The 14,528-nt window shown below is 38.7% G+C and overlaps 1 protein-coding gene across 2 annotated transcripts in view; it reads left to right on the plus strand.

The window, feature by feature from the left end:
* Nucleotides 1-14,528, plus strand: part of Rhbdd1 (rhomboid domain containing 1) — a 171,458-nt gene that overhangs the window by 10,026 nt on the left and 146,904 nt on the right. The gene's annotated exons all lie outside the window — the stretch shown is intronic.

Raw genomic sequence — 14,528 nt, forward strand, 5'->3', positions numbered from 1 at the left:
ATATCTAAGACTTTGTTGTTTACAAGGTACAAAGACAAAATTAAAAAAAAAATGGTCTAATGCTTTTCCTGACCTCAATGTTTTTAAATGATGGTTTGCATTTTGACTTGTTTTTTTTTTTTCCAGGAGCAAAAATAACAATTTACATTTCAATTGTGGTTTCTCCCTGACACTAAAACACATTGTTCTTTGTGAACATGTCGGTCATTATTGCTCCCACCTTCATAGTGCTCCTTTGTTTTGTGTAAGAGTGTCAGGAACTATATACTCTTGATAGCATATTTATTCACTGAGGTTAAGAATAGGCAGAGGTGGATGGTTATGTTACTTGTAGATGGGTTCATTTCATCAATGTCATACAACAAATTTCCCAAAGCTAAAAATTTGCCTAGTTATTGGCTTAACTAAAATGTCTAGTAGGTTAAAATAAATGACTGTTCAGTTTGTTCACAGATAGTTGATCTGGTAGGCCTCGTTGACGGTGTTCTAATTAATGCATTATAATAGTCAATCAAAAATTACTTACTAGGCACCGATCAGGTACATTACACTGATACTCAGTAGGGAGCCAGGGGAAACAACCCTGGAAAGGATTAACTAAATGAAGACATAAACTGAAACCATAAACTAAAAGCTAATGAGGTAGACATTTGTCTTTTTAAAGTGTCAACCTGTACCTGTGTAATTGGGTGACCCAAATGCAGTTATGCTGGGGATCACCCAGCCAAACACAGATCTGGGAAGATCCAAATTTTACTCCTTTTAAAATTGAGGCCATTTCTGCCTGGAAGACTTGGAAAGGGACAAGAGGTAAAGGTGGCAGTGAAATTGCCATAGAGTTAGTGTGTTCTCAGTGGAGAAATTCTAATTCTGTGTTAGAATCACTTGGTGATAGCGTGCACAATGACAGCTTGCTGGGACTCACATGAGACCAAATACATACAAATGCAGCATGTGCTTTGCAAGCAGATTCATCTGTAGCAGGTGGGAAATACTGTGTGGTTTTGCACAGATCCCTAAATCTTTCCTGTTTGATGTGGCAAGTGCAACTGTTATGGTATCTAAAGGTTAGTTCAGAAGTGTAAGAATTCAGGATGATGAGGTTCTTTACAGGTATTATTTCCTCTATTGTCATCTTATTTCATGGAATCAGAAATTGCAAACTGGTGGCCTGCTGATGATAGCATGTGCTTGATCAATTGGTGGTCTTCTTAATTGTACTCGATAGTATTTTTAATTAGATGTTAACATTAAATATTAGAAGACGATACATCAAAATATGATAGTATTCTTCCCCTTTTAAAAAAAATCACAATTTAGGGACAGTATGTTAAGTGAAATAAGCAAGACACAGAAAGGCAAGTATCATCTGTTCTCTCTCATATCTAGAAACCACAAAATTATTAAGACAGAAATAGAATAGTGGTCACCAGAGATTGGGAGTCTGTGTTATGGGCCCTAGGGGTGGAAGAAAGATGGTAGAATATGAAAAATATATATTGTAAGTATGTATGCAAGTAGCACACTAAACCCCATTTACATATGCAGTTAACATGAGATAATAACAACAATATGATAAGCATTGGCCCCAGGTGTCTGCCTGGCGTCAGGTCAGCTAAAATAGAAAAGCAGCTACCCCTTCTAATGGTCAGTTTGCCACCGTCTTCCTGACACCATGGTCAAGTGTCAGGTACCATTTGTCACCACGATGCATTCTTGCAGCTGGCCCACTTGACTCATTTATATCACCTGCCCAGATCCTCTAGGCGCTTGAGTTTATGACCCCTGTCTTAAAAGTACTTCAAAGCCGATTGCATTTGAGCAGTATTTGGTGATGAAGACAGATATTCCACACTCAGACTTGTCCTACTGCATTCCCCCGGGATACCCCTTTCTATGCTCCTGGGCAGACTCTGGACTAATTCATTTAAAGAATGCCCATTCATCACAAGAAGGTCCAATTTAACTCAAGCCTCTCTAACGGGATGTGCAATTTGCCTCGTCTAATTGATGTTCGTGCTTTACTTTGCATTTCCATGGTAAAAAGAACACTGCTCACAGAGACTGATGTCATAAGAGATGGTTGTTTACAAACATTTTTATCAAAATGAAATACTTAAAAATCACTCTGATAAATTCATACTTGGATAATCATGTGCCAGCGTAGGCTCATCATCTGTAGTCAGTGTGGTAGGATTAGTAATGACAGAGGCTGTGTATGAAAGGATGGGGCCCCTGTGATGTCTTCATTCCTGCTGAAATTGTTCTAAAAAACAAACTGGAAATTTTGCTTTAAATCAGTCTCATGCACCTAATAGCCCAAGAATATCCAATGAATCCTATGTTTCTCCCATTCCATAAAAACATAAATAGCTAATATTTCATATTATTTCTCAGTAGGGCCTTAAAAACCCAACATACTGCCTTTCTCCCAAAATGAAATGAAACCTGACCCTGAGAAATAAGTCTTTTCTCTTATTCTTTCTACTTCTTTGACTATATGCATTGAAAATAAACCTCAAGACAATTTGAGGTAAAAAGTTATAAATATAGTATCAAGTTGAGGTTTATGTTTGAAATTACATGTTCTGGTGTTATTTTTCTCCTGTAATTCACATCTACCTATTGGCTAGGGTAAGCTGAAGATCTGTGCATAATTCAGGATGACTCATTGGGTTTTGAGGCTAGAGAGATGTCTCAATAGGTAAGAGTGCTTCGTGTGCAAGCACGAGGGCCTGAGTTCGAATTCCCAGCACCCATGGCTGCTTGCATGACTGTAACCTAGTGCTGGAGGAAGGGCAGACATGGATATTATTGGGGCTTTCTGGTCGCTGGACTAGCTCCAGGTTTAATGAGATACTGTGTCTCAAGGGAATATGGTGGAGAGTGACAGAGCAGAACACCCAGCATCCTCATCTGGCCTCTGTGTTTACATGGGTACACGAACCCCATACATACACATTTACATCACATACATACCCCTCATACCATACACACACACATACATACACACACACACACACACACACATACACACACACATACACACACACACATACACACACACACACACACACACACACACAAAATAATAATAATAAAATAAAATAAAATAAAAAAACGCCTTAGTTTCTTTCAAGTTTCTCCATTTTTGGTTATATGAACTTGAAGTAGTCTGTTTCTGGCCTCCTTTAGTATAAAAATTTAATAATTATTTCACATCATAGCTGCAGTAAGAGGATACATATAGTGTGGTGATAGAGTACATGGTAAGGGCCAGCCTTTTTTTTTTTTTTTTTATTGATGAAGGCACTTTTCTTCCTGTGTTGAGTCCAAAGGACCCTAAGAAAAGGTTCTTTAAGAATGGAAGTGACAAACTCCTGTTTTCATTCTTTCTTTTATGCAGATTTATTCACCCAACAAAAGACAAAAAAAAATGGATTTTGTTTTTCCATGATAGAGCATGTTTAAGCTAACCGTTGATCAATTGCTCTTGCCCGGGATATCTGGCTGTATTTCTCAGATTTATGTGCTAAAGAACTTAACAGAAAAGGAACTGTTTGGTTTTTTTTTTTAACTTTTCCTTTTGAAAGCAATATTGGAGAAGTTACTAACATGAAGAAAGAGTGGGAGGTGCTGCCTGTAGTTAGCGAGTGTGTGAAAGAATAATGTTGAAGAAACGTGGACTGTAGCTGGTCCAGGAAGCCGAGCAGACAGCATTTGTTACCTGTCTGCTACTGTCACCCAGCCTCTTAGATTTTCTTTGTTTTTTTTTTTCTCCTTAAGACAGAAAATTGAATATGAGTGGTGAGAAGGTTGCTCTTGCAGTTTACATGTGTTGGGCCTTCGGGATGTACCCGTCATGGTGCTATACTAACAGGTGTTCATATGCTTTCCCTCAACTGATCCTGACAAAAACCCACAGAGAAAGAAATAGTTGCCCACCATCAGAGGCTGGTCACATCACAGAGCTCCAAAGCTATGATTGACAGGCCAGCAGACTTTCTGACTTCAAGTCACTTACTAAGGCAGTAGGAACTATAGTGTTCTTCACATTCTTTAAAATCAACAAATTAACCTTTTCTATCTTTTCCTACCAAATTAAAAATAACTGTTTGAAGCCTGTATGGTTTACAGAGCAAGTTCCAAAACAGCCAGGGCTACACAGGGAAACCTTGTATCGAAAAACCGAAATAGATAGATAGGTAGATAGATAGATAGATAGATAGATAGATAGATAGATAGATAGATTGCAAAAGACAAAGCAAACAAACAAACATATACAATCTGTTTTTACTTAAGTTATTGTCACTTGCTGTGGGCCACAGGAATATATCATAAGAACTCAGCTGGTTATGGCAAAGTCATTACCTGGAGGGATCAAGAAGTTCCTCCAGAGGAAGCCAAATTCCAAGGAGCTTTTGGTGTTACTTGGTTTATTATATATCAGCTGTCTTTTGTTATGAAAATCATGTGTGCCTTCATAGTTTCCCCAATTGACTTTTCCCTAAGAAGGACTAACAGTGTGGACTGATCACTCTCTGGACATATACATTCCAGGTATTTGGAGAACAGCCTCAGGAAAAGCTTTCTCTGGAATCAGATATCTCTTCCTTAGCCACTTTCAAGGACTAGCAGTAATAACAGTCCACATGAAAGTCTCCTGATTTAAGGTAAATTCCACAAGGAGACACTGCCTAGGTCGGGTGGACGTTAAATAATAGCTTTACACAATTTAGCTCGGACCCTCCTTTCTTACAGGCTTACTAACTTTATAGACCTTTAACTCCTTACCTAACCACTTCTAGGAATATTTAGATAACTTTCTGTGCTGACAGCTATGCTCAGCTAGAACCCCAGTTCAAGCCTACCTGTAATTATCATCATTGGCAGCATCCGGCCAGGTCCATCCCCAGATGGAGGAAAGTACCTTATCAGAGACACCTCTGTACTCTCTAAGAACAGACTTAGGCATCCAGGATACCTGTTTGAGAAGGCCTGGCGGATGTGCCAATTAAGCTTTACTTCCTCCTTTTCCAAACCTTACCTCTAGTTCCAGATCTCCCTTTAACTACCACCAGAGGCATCTAGCTGTACACAGGTTTCCAAGCGACTGAGCACACTTTCCCCCACTCTGAAGGAAAACGGCAGATAGCTTGGATAGATAGGAGCCACAGGAAAAAAGAAGACAGTTTTATTTTCTCCCATTGACCTAGCAACTTATAGATTCTTAACATTTTCTACCAATCACATTTAAGGTTATAGTTGAGCACATAAGATCCCTCTTCTTAGATATTACCCAAATTTAGCCTTTAGTTAATTCATTTTCCCATTGGTCACTTCCCTTTGGGGTTGCAAATGATAATTAACGGTTATTGCCCCTCTATGTGATTCTTATCACTCCTCTGTTTGACCCTGGAAGCTTGGCTTTGCACTGCCAAGGAATTACTATTTGTAAGTCTATATATACCGGGACTCTCAGGGCATGTGAAGAACAGAAAGATGGAGAATGGGGAGGAATAAGAAGGATTTTGACCAGAGAGTACATGTGGACAAGTGGAAGATGAGGAAGAGTCAGATGGGGAAGTCCTAGCTGGGTAAGAACAAGATGAAAAGGACCTAGATGAGGCAGAATTAAGACAAGAGAATTAAGATAGAGCTTAGAGGGAGCAATAGATAAATATAGAGAGAAATCAGGCAAGAAAGGAGCTAGGCACGAGAACAGAACTGAAGCCGTGTATATAGGATGTTATGCCAGAGGAATTAAAGCAAGTGGATTATAGAGCTCGGTGTGCTGAGATTCTATTTCCCGAAAATAGTCCTCGCCGTTAGTAGTTCTCTCCCCTGAGCCCCTGGGATGTATAATATTAAGGCTGGACCCTCTAATATTACACAAGAGTCATTGTTGTTGACTTCACTTGTTTTGTTTTGTTTTCCCTTCCCAAACAACTTACTGGTATCAAAAGATTGACATGCTTTCAACTTTTGCTGTAACTTTTTTCATTTTTTTATAGTTGTGCATATTCATATAATGTAGGGGTTTTCTTTGTTTAGAGCTATGTTTTACAGACATCTTAATGCAGGCAGTGTTTATTGAGCATCTATGGACCACCATTATCTTTATCTCACTGACTTTGTTCTGTTCTTCAATAAATCAAAGTTGTGTATTTCATTCTTTCCACTTTTCTTTTTTCTTTTTTTTTTGGTGTTTTTTTCTTTTCTTTTTTTTTTTTTTTTTTTTTTGGTTTTTCGAGACAGGGTTTCTCTGTGTAGCTTTGCGCCTTTCCTGGATCTCACTCTGTAGACCAGGCTGGCCTTGAACTCACAGAGATCCGCCTGGCTCTGCCTCCTGAGTGCTGGGATTAAAGGCGTGCACCACCACTTTCCTATACTACAAAACTTTAATAAGATGTGTATGATAATTTAAATGTTAAAAATTATGGTGACTCCATGACTGTGGGTGCAGCACAGTGACAGGGTACTTGGTTAGCATGTTGTGTTGATTTAGAATGAGACTGGTCCTCAGAGGCTCATATATTTGAATGCTTGGTCCCCAGTTGGTAGAATTATTTGGGAAAGGTTAGGAAGCATGGTCTTGTTGGAAGAGGAGTGTCACTGGGGGTGGGCTTCGAGGCTGCAAAAGCCTGTGCTCTTCCCGGTGCATAGCTCCCTCTGGCCTGTGTTTGTGGATCAGATATAATTTCTCCCCACAGCACGAAACCTGCCTGCCTGCTATCATGCTCTGTGACACAATGCTCATGGTCTCTAGCCCTCTGGAGCTGTGTGAGCCCTGATACATGTTTTCTTTCATAAGTTGCCTTGGCCATTGTGTTTTGTCACAGCAATAGAAAAGTAACCAAGGCAGGAGTGGAAAATAAACAAACAAACAAATAATAAATAAATAAATAAATAAATAAATAAATAAATAAGGAAATTCTTTTCTGTATCTCAAATTTTTATGTTTCCTTTGGCTCGGTAACTCTAACTTCCAGTCATATTTTAATATATTATCTTTTTTCTTCTAGAATGCTATTTACTTTTTCTTCTGGATGTTAGGAGCCCAAAATGTAAAAGGAGCTTTAGAAATAATTTAATGCTATTCCATCACCTTTTGGTGGAGGATATTGTATTTCAGAGCTTACATCAGGGTATATAGCTCATGAAAATCTTATTTTTTCACTTTCCAATTTTCTGTACTTTCTTGCTCAATGTATGACAAAAGCATTAGAAACAAAACCTTCTATTAGACCCACAAATAGCTTTCTAGCTTTGTGTGACAGTAATTTCCACTACAGCCTGTTACAGACAGACCAGCCACAGCTTTTTCCGAGCTCCATCTACTCAGTTCTCTGATAATTTGTTTTTGTTGTTCGTTTCTTTGGCTTATATTGTACCCACTCAGTTAATTAAATTTAAGGCTCTTGGATGTTTCTGAGTAAAATTTAATTTTGTTGGGAGCCTTGCCCTTTTGTGTATATGAAAAAATGTTTAAGAGTCATGTCAGCAGCTTAAATCAAAGGGCCTCTTATAGGCTGAATGTGTGAGTGCTTCCAAACTCATATGCGGAAAGCCAATACAAAATGTATTGGCATTAAGAGACTAGACTGGGTCATAATAATGATGTAGTTGGCACTTTCTTTGGGTCACCAACCAGCTCCCAAATGGAGACTTATTATTAATTATGAATGCCTGGCCTTAGCTTAGGCTTGTCCCACTAGCTCTTTTAACTTAATTTAACCTGTTTCTATTCATCTACATTTTGCCTAGTGGCTTTTTACCTTTCCTTTATTCTGTATGTCTATTTTCCTGCTTCCTCCATGTCTGTCATTTTGGCCCCTGGCATCTCCTATCATCTCCTTTTCTTTCTTCCTGGAACCTGAATTCCTCCTGTGAAATTCTCCTGCTCACAAAGTCCTGGGGATGTGGACACTGTTTTTATCTGGGTTCTTTGCAGCCTTATAAATGCAGTAGTCTTTACTCTGAGTTCCAGTGCCTTGCTCCCCATTCTCTCTGAGGCCCCAACAGAATTCATTTAGTTTCTATATTGTACCAACACTGTGATCAAGATTATGTAAGGAATCCCTGGAAAACTGTCAATGCTTTTTGTAGTTCATGTCTCCTGAGTCCCACAGGTATTGTCCTTACAGCTCCACTCACAGCAATTTAGGTCTTTAATTTTTCCAGCCAGCCCTTCTAAAGTCATTATTAGTTCCAAATCCTTTTCTACACATTCAAGTATATGTTAGAACAATACAATAGCCTCACTTCTCAGTATCAATAGTCTGTCTTAAACTGTTCTGTGCTGCTACAGCAGAATTCCACAGACTGGAAATTATATGTGGTCCATGGTTCTGAAGTATCTGAAGTCCAAGACAGAGAGGACACACCTGGTGTGGGCCACTTTTCTGCATCATAGCATAGAAGAATATATCACATAGCTAAGAGTGAGTAACGGAGGACAGGAGGATTTAAACTTACAACAAAATCAACTCACCTCTCCAATGACAAAACTACTTCTCAGACAATGACATTGATTTATTCATGACAGGGAAGCCAGCATGTTCTAAAGTCCTCCTGCCTATAAACACTGTCACTAGGAATTACGTTTAACATATAAACTTTGGGAAACATTCAAATCAAAGCAATCCATTCCAGAATTTCATTAATATATAACACACTACACACACACACACACAGATACTAGCATAGACATTTTTCTGCATGTGTATACATATTCAAATATATAATGTGTACACATAAGCCATTTTATATGAATATTATATATTATATATTATATACTATAAAATATCCATCATATAACATGTAACTATATAATATACATTAATGTGATAAAGACAGCATGAATAAAATAGAACAAATATTATCATTTTGGACATCTTGTAAATATTATACAGGAATTCTCTGCTATTTCTGCCAGTGTTCCTTTATTTCTAAATAGTTTTTAAAGGTGATTGGCAGCATTACGAGCTGTATAATCACATTTAAAACTGGCATTCATGTCACTTAATAAACAAAACCATTAAGCGTCTTGTTCTCTGATATATTGAACATCTTAGATAATTGACAGCCTTTGGTTTATGAAGTTAATTCTCAAATAACAAATTCTGTGAAGGATCAAAAGGCCTCTTGTAGTTAGGTGTGCTAAACTAAAAGAGAAAAGAAGTCAAATTTATGGAGAGTGAAGCTAACTTGACTGTGTGCACCACCCCAAGATTTCTATTCTTCTAGCCCTGTTAGAACTTTAACATCAATTTTGCAACACTTTCAACTGAGCCTATTGTCCCAGACCCCCCAACAGTATTCCCTCTTTATCCTGGCTTCCTTCTGGTCTCTACACAGGACTGCCGTTTGCTGGTAGATAGATAGAATCATTGAGCTGAATTGGAACTTTGAACTGAAAATCATTCAGTATTATCATCTCTCAATAGTCTCACATTTTACATTTTTGTTTAGTGTTTCTGTGCTGTGTATGTATGTGTGGTTGCACGTATGCCATGGTGTGTGTGTGGAATCAATGAATAACTTTCAAGAATTGATTCTCTCCTTCTACCACATGGGTCCTGGGGCTTGAACTCAGGTGGTCAGGCTTGAATGCAGTCATCTTACTGGCCCAGTTTAATTATTTTAAACACATTAGGTCAAATTGTGAAGGAAAGGCCCCTTTGAAGGGATTTTTATCTATTGGCAAGGAATGGCAGAAATACACTTGTGTTTGGGGTATGTTCACAATTGCCCAGAAAAGGCCTTAAAATCACTTTCAGACCACAAGCTAGCAGGAAAGATAAGCTAAAAGCCTATGTCATCAATCACTGTGATCATTGCCTGATTCCCTAGATTTTGATACAAATTCCATTTGCACAATTTTCCTAGTAAGAACATGCATATCCCTTCCTCTCCCAAGAACTCATCACCTGAACTTGCTTCTCATACAGCATTTAGTGTTCATGAAGCATTTTGCCAGATTTTAGGCAACCTGGTTGAAGACACTTCTTTTGAGCTTGCAAATAGAGCCTGGAAAAGCAACCTGGGAGTTGAAGTCAAATTTCTCATTGTGGGGATGGAAGCCTAGGCATTTTCGTTGATATAAAAATAGGTGGTAGATAAATTTAAAACATTTTAAACCAATTTATTAAAATAAAGTGCACAAGATTTATTTCAACAAAATAGGAACTCTGAAACTGTGTCCTATTATTACCTTATAAACTGAAGATTAGTGGGATATCTCTAAACTGGAGTTGGAAATAATGATCATAATAAGTTAAAGTACAATGGAAGGTTGAACAGCACACTGGTTAGAGAAAAAAGTCCTAAAATGGAAAAATGTAGACAAAAAAAATTATTGAAAATAATTCAGAAGCAAATCATAAGTAGCTATTACTTTTGATATTTGCAGCTTAGACAATGAAACAATTAAAATTATGAAAACAGGCACCAGAGTAAAAACAAATTAACTCTTATTTTTTGGAATGATACAATCCAATGCCACCTAGGACTAGACATTTAATATTTAGAAGGAGAAATACGTATGAGCTAGCCATCCCATATTCACTAGCTACAGAATCTAATTATGTGTCTCCTTATTTGTAAAATATCGATTACATTTGGTGTTTGGCATATTGGTTTACAAATGAGAGCTAATAATAATTAAATAATAATTAAAAATAATTAACTTGCATTGTTTATTGTGTTTCCACCATTGTGATAAAAGCTCTAAATCCATGATCTTAATTGGATAGTAGAGGTCATACTGTTGATCCTTGGAGATCATGCAGGGTGACCAATGAGTAAGATAAGGAATTTCAAGCCTGCTAAAATAACACTGAACTGTAAGGAAACAGTAAAGAGGTTCAAGGTTTGTGTTAAAACTTAGAGAGTCCTGGCTCTTCTACTTGCACCGTTCCTTCCAGGCCTTTGAGGAGGGCACAGAATCTCTAGCTCTCCACTGAAGCTCAGCCACTTAATGGTGTTGATATGATGCTGACCATCAATCACTTCCAGAGAGCACCCAAACTCCCCAGAGATACCCTTGTACTAACAAATTCTATGCTATCCCACTATTCCCTGGAGGGACCAGGACAGACAAAAATGAGGCTTATTTATCTTTCATTGTGGGAGGAGATGGCTCCCTAGAGGAGAAATGTAATTCATGATGAGAGAATAATATTGTCTTTGTTTAGTGCCCCAATAAAGGATATAATCTGTTTATGGTATGATTGGAAATTAGAAAATGCTTGATATGTGAGCAGGAGTTTAAGCATTAAATTGTTACATATCTTAAAATACTTGTGGAGTAGCTCAAATTATTTTACTGTTACCACACTCTCCTCAGCCCCATTAGATTAATCGAGAGTTGATTAGTAAAATTGATATGCAGTTACAATAATGTCCATAATCACATTGGGATAATTAACTAGCGTAGGTCTTCTTGTAAACGCAATCTTCTACTTGTATTTTGGGCTATACTCTATTGCTGATAAGATCTTTCTCATTGGCTGTAATACAACTCAATCATGATGAATTCTTAATTCTCTTATAATCTTCTAAGACAATGGAAAACCATTTGAGTACTAAAGCACACATTTTCATGTAGAGATTCAAAGAAAAGACCATTATAACAATTTCTAAAACATGCTAATGGGTTGGATCCCATTATTAAATGGCATTTTTCCAAGTAGGATTTAATAGTCCTCACTTTAAACATACAGTCTATGGATTTCCCATCCTTACATGTCAATTTTCTATTCCATTTAGTTTGGGATATTGGAGATGCTAGGAATACAGACTATCTGCCAAGGAGAGCTATAGGTACGGAGTGAAGACAGCGCTAGAAAAAATGCGTTGCAGGCAGCAGGGTCATGGGGTGGGGGCTAGTCAAGGCTACCCGGTGTCAGGTCATTTCATCACATGCTCCAATATGTGACACGAAGCTTCAGGAATGAGTGTCTCCCTCATTGGACTTCAGTCTTGCTTTAATCTTGTGATGTCTATTCCTCTCCTTTGGAATATAAATATTTACTCTGTGTCGATTGGAGGCATGGAAGTTACTTGGTGATTTTATAGAGACATTGTCTCCAGTCTCAGAAGAGAATTTGGACTTTTGAACAGTGTTGAGAAGAAGACTATGAGGACTTCTGAAGTTGGACTCAGTGCAATTTTGTGTTGTCTACTAATCCCCTTCTAATGTTATTAGAAGGTGGACCCTCTCTGGAGGGTGGTTAGGTCAGGAGAGAGGAGCTCTCATAAATGAAGCTGTTACACTTACAAAAAAAGACTCCTGAGAACTAATGCCACTCACAGTCACATGAGAACACAGTAAGAAATGTATGAAAAAGTAGGCGCCCACTACACAATCATTCTGCTGGTGTTTGACAGTGAACTTCTCAGACTCCCATTATTATTATTTTGTTCTTTTGAAACAGAGTTTTTCTATGTAACCCTGGCCATTCTGGAACTTGCTATGTAGACCAGGCTGGCCGCAAACTCACAGAGATCCACCTGCATGTACGTCTTGAGTGGTGGGATTGAAAGTGTGCACCACCATGCCTGACACATAAATTCATTTTTTAATGAGCCATTTAATCCATTTATGGTATTGCTGTTATAGTACCCTGTTCTAGTTTGCTTCTCGGTTGCTATGATAAAACACTGACCAAAAGCAACTTGAAGAGAAGAAAGGTTTGATTTGGCTTACAGGTTATGGTCCACATTGACGAAGGCCAAGGCAGGAACTGGGAGGCAAGAACTGAAGCAGAAACAATGAAAGGACATGGCTTACTGGCTCACACCCAAGGTATACTCAGCTACCTTAGTTATGCAAGCTAGGCTCACCTGCCCAGGGATGGCACCACCCAGTGGGCAGGGCCATCAAACACACCATTGTTAAATCATAACTGTAACACGAATTTGTAAATGGTCTTATTAATTAAAAAAAAAAAACCCAGAGCCAAATATTGGAGTGAAAGCTGAAAGATCAGAGAAACAGAAGAAGCCACAGTCAACTTCACCTCTCCAACTCCTCAGCCGATCCTGTTTCCATGAATCCTCAGACTGAAAGCCTCTGAGTCCTCACCTCTGAGGATCTGTTGAACAGCTGCTTAGTTCCTGTCTCCTCACGCCTTATACACCGTTCTCCACCCAGACATGTCACTTCCTGGGATTAAAGGTGTGTGTGCTTCCCAAACAAAGGCATGAGATCTCAAGTGCTGGGATTAAAGGTGTGTGCCACCACATGCCTGGTTCTGTTCCCAATGTGGCCTTGAACTCACAGAGATCCAGATGGATCTCTGCCTCCCAAGTGATAGGATTAAGGGTGTGTGCCACCACTGTCTGGCCTCTATGTCTAATCTAGTGGCTGACTCTTTCGTCTGATCCCCAGATAAGTTTATTAGGGTACACAATATATTGGGGTACACAATATATCACCACGCATAATCTTTCCTTTTTTGCTCCCAAGATCTCAGGTTGATATCACAATATAGAATACAATTCAATTTTTTAAAAAAATCAGTCTTTAAAAAATTTTATTGCTTTAAAAGTTCAATGTCTCTTTAAAAATCAAAATCTATTAATTGTGGGACCTTGTAAAATAAAAATTAAGTTACATAATTCTTACTCCAAAAGGGAAGAACCAAGGCATAAAACCAGTCACATGTAAGCAAAACTGAAGTATAGCAGTGTAGCTCCAAATCTTGAAGCTCAGTGTCTGACTTTTGGGACTCAGAAAAGGCTTGGGGAGTTCTGAATCTCTGTCTGCCATCCTCAGCATGCACAGTTTGTCCAGTAGACGCAAGCTGGCTCCACTTCACTGTGGAGTGTCCTTGATGGGCCTAGGATCTACAGTATTCTGAAATCTCCATGGCAACTGAAGCTGCATCTTCACCAATGGCCTCTCCTATATTTTCTTCAGAAACTTGACCCTGCCATACGGTGTCAGGCCTCAGTGACCTCCTTTGCTTACAAAACCAGTATGCGGGAGGCTCTTCTGCATTACTGAGTTCAAGTGCTAGCTTGAGATACAGCCTTGGCGCACCTGGGCCAGTAATGCGGGGATTTATCAAGGCAACTCCATGTAGTTAAAAAAGGAGGCTTATTTTGGGGTAACTGCCATGCCTACCTATGATGCGCCCCTGGGGTGGGGCCGGCCACCATGTGCTGACTGGGAGGAACTCAAAATTTCACCTCAATAATGCTAGACGTTTATTAATCACAGTTGATTTTTCAGTCCCAGCTAAACCAGCATCCATTATCCCAGTAAAACAAAGGTTTTTACTTCCATAGATTCTTAATTCTAATATCACAGACACATGCATACACACATGTACATGCATGCATCCTTCCTCAGCATCAAGATCATATATCCTTTCCTCAAAATATAAGGCCCTCTCACCTTCCTCTGCCATGTGGGAACCAGGGAGAGCCTGACTTCAAACACATACTATGAATCACTCATCAACCACACGACATGGAATTCCCTCATTCTTCTGAAACCTGTAAGGGACCCCCACTCT

This window comes from Peromyscus californicus, unplaced genomic scaffold, assembly GCF_007827085.1.
Source record: "Peromyscus californicus insignis strain IS unplaced genomic scaffold, ASM782708v3 Scaffold_21__1_contigs__length_65335640, whole genome shotgun sequence".
NCBI lineage: Eukaryota > Metazoa > Chordata > Mammalia > Rodentia > Cricetidae > Peromyscus > Peromyscus californicus.